At 31.8% G+C, this 8,475-nt stretch overlaps 1 pseudogene; it reads left to right on the top strand.

Moving 5' to 3' along the window:
• The window catches only part of LOC105307941, a 10,510-nt pseudogene that overhangs the window by 314 nt on the left and 1,721 nt on the right, over positions 1–8,475 (top strand).

The raw sequence follows: 8,475 nt of genomic DNA on the forward strand, positions 1-8,475 counted from the left end.
CCATTATCTTTTCTGTGAGCTAGGGGTCCTAAACCTTTGGCCGAAGACTGGTACCAGTTAGTGGCCTGTTAGGAACCGGCTGTACAGCAGGAGGTAAGTGGCAAGCTAGCAGGGAATCTTCATCTGTATTTGCAGCCACTCTCCAGCACTAGCATCACCTCCTCAGCTCCACTTCAGAACATTAGGCATTAGATTCTCATAGGCGGACCGGTCCCTGGTGCCAAAAAGGTTAGGGACCTCTGGCCTGCAAAACATAAATGGTCTGGCCCTGTCTTCCTCTTCAGCCCTGTCTCTCTCACCCATTCATTCCCTAGCTATAGATCTACTGACTTCTATCTGCTCTCTTCATGCCAGGCTTTTGGACATGCTGCTCTCTATAGTTAGAGTGCTGCCTCCCCCCCTACTACTGCACTCCTGCTATTCTCACTGAATTTATCATAATTATAATTTCTGTAATCTGAGAGTTATCTGGGAGTAAATGCTGCAGCCCCAAGCGATGTGGGTGAGTATTCTCAGGGCAAACGGGAAATGGGTTAAAGAAATAACATATGAATACAGTCTAATTTAATAAAATCCAAACAATTAATTGGATGTATTTGGAGCAAATACTAAAGGCCCCCTTCATCTGTTCTCTTTCAATGAGAGGACAGATGAACTTATCTTTCGAAAGCAAAGAAATAAGTTTCACAGAAAAAAACCGGAAGAATTCATTGCCAGCAAAAAGCTACCCTGCAATAAATGTAAAAAAAAGAAAAAAAAAAGGTCTTTAGGTAGCAAAAAAATGATATAGGCCAGAAACTTGGATCTACATAAAGAAATAAAGAGCAATAGATAAAAATAAAGAATAGAATAAAATGTTTTTTCTTATTTTTAATTTAAAAGATAACTCCTTATTTAAAGCAATAACAGTAATAATGTATTAGGTGGTCGTAACATAAAGCTAAGTGAATGAATAATAACAGTGTCAATTAGGGACAGAGGGATTAATTGGAAATACTGTTATAAGGTACCAGTACTACATGTGAAGCACTATAGTATTATTTTAAAGTAGATTTAATTAAAAATGTTTATTGTTAACTTAGGGAAAATACTAACATTTTTTTAAAAAGTATAAATTTATATGGTAAAAGAAGAGATAAAATGGAATCGCTAATAAAAAGAAAATATTCCTTTACAACTTTTAGTCAAGTAAAATGCAGTTTAAAATTTTAAGTAATCTAGATTGTAATAATCTTGATAATAGGAGTCATCAGAACCTTTAGATTGTGGCTAAATTTTATAGTTTTTAACGTTTTAACACAAGCGAATAAGAATGAACAAAATATTATAATTGTTTTTTCAACTTTAGAATTTATGTAATAAATAATATAGTAAACCCAAGCAAAGTGTCAGAAAATAATATATAGAAAAATAAATACTAGTGAATTAAAAACCAGATTTATAGTAGAATCAATAAATTCAAGATAATTTCATTGAGAAAGTATGGTAATTGAAATATTAGCTAATATTTTTAAATAAAGAAAACACAATTACACAATATTTTAATTGAGAATGAAGAAGTTATCAAAGGCACTGAAGAAATTTTAAAATAATTTTATATTTATTTTTAAAAATAGACTTGAAAGACAAACAAAATTGATCAATTTCAAGAAAAAATATTTATTACCAAAATTGACCCTGGAAAATGTTAAGGAAAAATTAAGCAGACGAATTACCCTAGAAAAAAAACATTAAAAATCAATTCTGAAATAAGCACACCTCTGCAAAGTCAAGACATACCTGAAGTGTGGGAAGATCACCCATCCCCATGAAACAATGATTCTTTGATGAAGAAGGTGGGGGAACAGATAAATATCTGAAAGTCTTATAAGAAGATATGGGTGTAACATTTCTGTCTTCCATGATAATTCATATTTCTGTCTAAATGTTATAGCCAGATTATTAGCAATCTTTCATTTATGCCTTCTACCCCTATAGCTACTTGGAATGCTGTTTGCCTGGGCTTTATTCTTTCTTCTGTAGCCTTTACATTGAAAAATTCTTTATACCTGTGCTACAGTTCTTACTCTGATTTGAAGGCCCATTCAAACATGCAATGTTTCACAACACGTTTTATAGGAATTTTAGAGATTAATGTCTCACTTCTTTGGTTTTCCAACTAGACAAGGCTTAGCTTTCAGAAAAATTTTTTTAAAAAAATTTTATTTTTCAATTAGAGGTGACATTCAATATTATTTTATATTAGTTTCAGGTGTACAGCATAGTGGTTAGACATTTATATAATTTACGAAGTGATCTCCTCGATTAGTTTCACAATCCCCTGGCACTATACATAGTTATTACAATATTATCAACTTTATCCTCTGTGCCGTACTTCACATCCCTGTGACTATTTTGTAACTACCAATTTGTATCTCTTAATCCACTCACCTTTTCCATCCAGTCCCCCAACCCTCTCTTCAATCTGGCCATCATCAGTTTGTTCTCTGTATCTATGAGTCTGTTTCAATTTTTTTCATTTATTTTGTTCTGTAGATTCCACATATAACTGAAATCATAAAATATTTATCTTTCTGTGTCTGATTTATTTCACTTAGCATAATACCCTCTAGGTCCATCCACGTTGTTGCAAATGATAAGATGTCACTTTTTTTTACAGTTGTAGAAAAATTTCTTAAATTCTATGATACATATAGTGTAATTTTTTTTGTTTTAAAAAAAGGAACATAATACATATACATAGAAAACTTTTCAAAAGACACAAAAGGAAATATTTAACAGTGATTACTTCTGGAAAGCTGGGAAAAGAGAGAGGAATTTAACACTCATGCTTCTTGAAATCCTTTTACCATGTGTGTGTTAGTATTGAATGAACTAGATAGATATATAAAATGGTAACATTGTATTTTAACTTGGGATTCTTCACATCATAATGTAAAGAAACCACTTTTACAATAGAAATTTCAGGCATCTTTTCAGTAATAGACAAAAGAATTTTGAGCAGGCACCACCGTCAAGACCTCAGATTATGAAAGCATAGGTTTGCCCTCTGTAGAGAGTATTTTTCTACAGTCAGGTGTGATGAAATTTTAACATTCACAAATGTTTTCTTTTTTTACCAAGCAGAAAGTAGTCGATAAATATTAATGACTAAAAATATGAACCCATGCTGCCCACTCCAACATCAATCATGTTCGGTTGTAGTCATCTCTGACATTTCTCACTCTAAAAGGCAAAGACATGCATCATGACTTATGTTTAGGACTGCTTTCACAATCCAACACCAACCAATTCATTCAATCAAAAAACCTGTTTAATATCGTGGAAGTAAAATATTTAGTTTATTGACTAGATTTTCTACTTCTTTGTTTCTGGTAGTATCGAGTGGGTGGATTATAAGGCTCTATCAATTCAATTAATTTGACAATTAAAGTAATATTTAAATCAGTAATTGTTGAAATGTATTTTGTAGCTCAACAATAACAGGTAATGAGTAAATTATTTTACTTTTCAACTACTGTTTTACTATTTAGTGTATATTCCAAATTAGACTTCAAAAGGGGAAGTTATATTAACAACTCATAAACGCTTCCATATGAAAAGACAGCAATTATCTAATATTATTTTATCCTACGGCAATTCTGTTCTATTGATTATTCATTTTTGCTTTAATTCTTCCAGTGACAGAAAGCTCATTCTTTAACCATAATACATTCTTGAAAGCTGATTTAGGTACACTCTGTTCTTTCATTCTTCATAATTTAATTAATTAATCACATTTCTAGATAGATTTCAATAATTTTGGGGGACTAATTTCTATGATTAATTACTTATTTGGTCACTTGCTTTATATAAGCATGATTTAAAAAAACACATTTAACTTTGTATCCTCCCTGTATCTGTGAGATTTTGAAACAATTAACTCACAAGGTTTTTCAGCTATTTTTAAGCTCCCCAGATTAGGCTTCATGAAGAACTTGGCATAATATTTAGTAAGCAAGAAACGATTAATAACAATTTCAATAACAATAAAGTTTGCATTTGCATATTCATTTTAGTTGAAACTATGGGTTTAAAAAGAATTCTTATAGCTTTGAATGCTCATGATTAAGGTGTGTGAGACTGAATTTGTCTTTGTTTAGATTTCTTTTTCTGAGCAGCATTTCTGGCATTTAATGTGTTTGACATTAAGGAGGAATCCCAGGGCTATGTGAATTCTTGTCTCTGTCCTGCTACCAGTCTTAAATGAATCATGTGCTGTAAATTAACATTTTTAATCTAGTAAGTAAAAATAAATGCTCTTTTTACCTCATTGCCTTGTTATAAAAGTGACATGAAACATTTGTCATTTTGATTATGAAATTTAAAAACTACATAAACCTGTGACCCCTGTTAATGTGCTATTACAATGACATGAACAATGACAGAACCGCATAGTGGTTAAATACATGGTCTTTGAAATCAGACAGATCTGGATTTGAGTCCTGGCTCCACAATCAATCAACAGGGCAGCATTGGTCAAATTACTAATTTTACCTGAGACTTATCTTCTCTAAAATGGGAATGCAAGTGCAGAGTTTCTCACTTAAGATTACTTAAACTTTTAAACCATACTTATTTAATGTTTTAATAGCTAGTCTCTGTTCACTATATTAGTTTTAAATTTAACTTATGGGCATTCTACTGCCTAGAAATATTGATTCTCCTTTAAAGAATTCCTCAGGTGTGCTTGGTTGCACAAATATTTATTTGTTTTCTTTTAATTTAATTTTCATCTTTCTTCAGGCTATGGGGTTCCAAGGGAGAATTCCCAGGATGAATGGATTGAGGACTGTTAGATCACCAAAGATTCTGGTAGTCACTGAGAGCTGATGTTTATGTTGGAACAGCTCTTATTCAGTTATATCCCAAGAATACCCACGAGGCATCAAAATGAAAAGATTTTAAAAATGATACAGGTATATCAGAAAATATTGCTTTCTCATATCTTTTCTTCTTCCTTTTTTGGTGGGGGCCAGGTAAGTGAATAAGATAAAATTAAAGTTGATAGACTGCTGAAATTCCAGAATTATAAGGATATTCTCTCTCTTTATCAATTCCACAAACATTTATTGAATACCTCCTAGGTGCTAATTTTTAGCAGAAGAAAATTAATAGTTTTGTTTCAGGCTATACGAGTTGTTCTTTATGTCCAGTTTATGTTCTGATTTATGGGAATATTTTTGTGTCTGGAGCATAGCATATTCCACAAGATACTAGAATAACTTGGACAGTTGATTATTAGGTGCACTACTCTGGACAATGCCTAGCTGGTTTTTGAAAACTCATTAAGACTAGGGCTGTATTTTTCCTCCTACGTCCCATACATTTGGGTCAGATAAATTCTGTTGGTTGTTTATATTTATTTAAGGGTATTTCACAGAGTATTAAGTTTTCTACTCCAAACTTGATATTATATTGTCCTTGAAACTGTAGGAAAATCTACATGTGACCCTAGAGGAATTCCAGTACCCAGGCTTGTGGATCAGCAGGCATAAGAGTGGGAAAGGAGTGAAGAGAGGTGACATTCTACCAGCCATTTCAAGTATAGTGAACACTCCCTTGGAAATAAAAATGTGTTATGGCATGAGTCTCACTTAATACAAATATACTTTTTAGATAAGTTAATTATACTTTATTGCCTTAGAAACATCATTATTCAGGCATAGAGAAAGTCATTTGAAGTTAACAAATCAGTGGATTCAAAATTATTAGAGAAATATCTATACTTTCACAGAGGGATTGGTTTGTAGAAAGCATTAAAACTTGTTTGGTGGGTCACAGTCTTGTTGGAGACAGTCAGGGGCAGTGAGGTTGAAGTCAGTAAGGAAATGAGGAGAAAACAAAAATAAGGCTTTCTGTGATTCTGCTTCCACACTGTAGGGATCATACTGTGTTCCTTTGTAATAGTGTGGTTTATGACTTCTCATTTATGTAGAATTAATTGGAGGAATGAAGACAAACTTTAGTTCCTCTGGTCAGAAACATTAGATCAACAGGCAAATTTACTAAAGCATTTTCAGAGTTTGATTTTTTTTTTTTTTTTTTGCATTGGACTGACATTAGAGATGTTGATAAACATTTATGTACTTCACACTTGTAACATTTCTTCAAAGGCATGAACAATATATTTGGATATTATATAGATCAGAAAGGTTTTGGTGATGAGGAAATGTATTTGAAAGGAATCTCTTAACAAACACTTCAACAAATATTCAAATAAAGTCATCAAATAAAAATCCCTAAGAATATATTTGGCAATGACTTCCAAGTTTTTGGAAGGGGAAATATAAAATAAATACTAAACCAACATTTTAAAAAATATTTTTTCAAGAGGTTGTTTCAATTGGTTGGATGTCTAGAATATCAATTAATATAAGCATGCCAAAGAGAGGTTTAGAAATTTTGAGGGTGTGCAGAGTTGAAACTATAATATTCATTTAAATTATTTCTAGCTTGTATTAAAAAGATAAAAGAGTAATAACAAAGGGAAGACTCATCTAAAGAATGAGAAAGACAAAAGGTTGTGTATACCTTCATAAACATTTTGACTGCTTTGCACTAATTGAGCCTACTAGAAAAAAAGTGATAAATGCTGTAAAAGCAGCTGGATAGTAACAATTTTCTATTTACTCTTTGACTAATTTTTTTTTTATTGGAAAGAGGCAATTTTCACATGTAGAAATGGCTGACAATATAAGTAATTTACAATAGAGGTATGCACTGAGGTAATTATAGGTATTGATTGAAAGATATAGAAGATAAATCCATGGTTTATGTTAGAGACAGTTTAAAAGATGAAGGAAAGTACTTTACATGTTGATGATGATTGAGGAATATCACAATGATATTGCTTGTACATTGCTTACAATGCTCAAAGCTTCTGATGCTGCTGGCCTTCTAACTCCTGTTTCATTTAATGATAATCAAAACATTCATTAGAAGTAAGTAATGTAGTTTTGAGCTGTGGTGAAGAGTGCTCTAGGATGTGAGGTCTGGGTTGTTCTCTGAAATGATAGAGTTCAGAGATGAGTGGATAAATAGGAATTAAAGTTGTTATGGGGGAATCTGAAACATAATGTAGTGTGCTTCCTCAGAAAAAATTAGGACATAAATATTTAGTTAAACAAATATTTAGTCAATAAATAATAGACTCACGTGGATAGTGAGGTGCCTGGAGGAAATGTCAATATCAATGTTTAGGAACCAGCCCCACTGCCCAAATATCCCATGGCATGGATTTAGACAGCGGACCCTGAGGGAAGCCTCCTTAGCACAGCAGGTTTCAACACGGCTGCACACTTGTCAGGTCTCTCTATTTTTTCTAACTTGCTTCTGCACGTTTTTCTGGGGGAAATGGTGTTAGCTGGTCTCTTCTATCAATTCTTTTTTTAATGAATTAAACCTCCCTTAAGCTTGTTGAATTCACTCTATCGGCTTATGATAATGAGACAGAGAAGTTGTGAGGGATTAATTCACTTTGCCAGATGCTAAAAACAGTTTTTTCATTGACAATGTAATTACCCATTCTATAGACAGCTCAAAAAATATAGGATAAGATATTACATACCAAGAACTATTATCATCAGATTATCCGTCTATTCATCCACCTATCCATGCACTATCCATGCATCTATCCATGCTTGGTGGTGGCAGTGCTAGTGGAGATCCGTGGGGAACCCACAATATTAAATTGGTGTGGAATAAGCACGAGCAGTTTGGTTGTGAAAAAAGATAGATATTTAAAAAACATTATAAAGAAAAAATAAATATATTAGCTGGAACTCATGAAATTGATATTTGGCTATTTTTTGATCTACTAAAATACCAATTTTATATGGTGCAAACTAATAAATATATACACCCAGAGATCAATAATCTGTTGCTTATCCTTTATTTCTATTTTCTAGGATTACTTTTTAAAATATGTTTTCTACACATTTGCTTTTATAAGCTGCTCTTTTTAATTAAATATTTATTATAAATATATTCATGATTTTTTTTTACATATAAAATTAAGTGCTTTTCCCAGTTGGATATACTATTATACTGAAACTATATTCCTCATTGTTTCGATCTAGGTTATTTTAGTTTTTTTCCTTCTTATAAATAGCTAAATATTTTAGTTCATTTGTTATACCTTATGAAAAATTTATTGTAATGAGAGTCTTTAGTTATAGACCAATTTTAAAAAATGTTGGATATATATTTTGAAATTGTGTAGTGGAGAAGTTCTATGAATTTGTACTCTGAATTACAGAGTATGGAGGGGGTCTGTTTCCTCACAGCCTCATTCATATTATTTATTTATTTTTAACTCTGGAAGTTTTCTATAAATATAATAGCAATTCCATATTGTTTTATTTATGTTTCTTTGATTAATAGTGAGTTTGACTATTCTTCATATGTTGACTATTTAGATTTTTTATTTTGTTC

Source organism: Pteropus vampyrus, unplaced genomic scaffold (assembly GCF_000151845.1).
Source record: "Pteropus vampyrus isolate Shadow unplaced genomic scaffold, Pvam_2.0 Scaffold533, whole genome shotgun sequence".
NCBI lineage: Eukaryota > Metazoa > Chordata > Mammalia > Chiroptera > Pteropodidae > Pteropus > Pteropus vampyrus.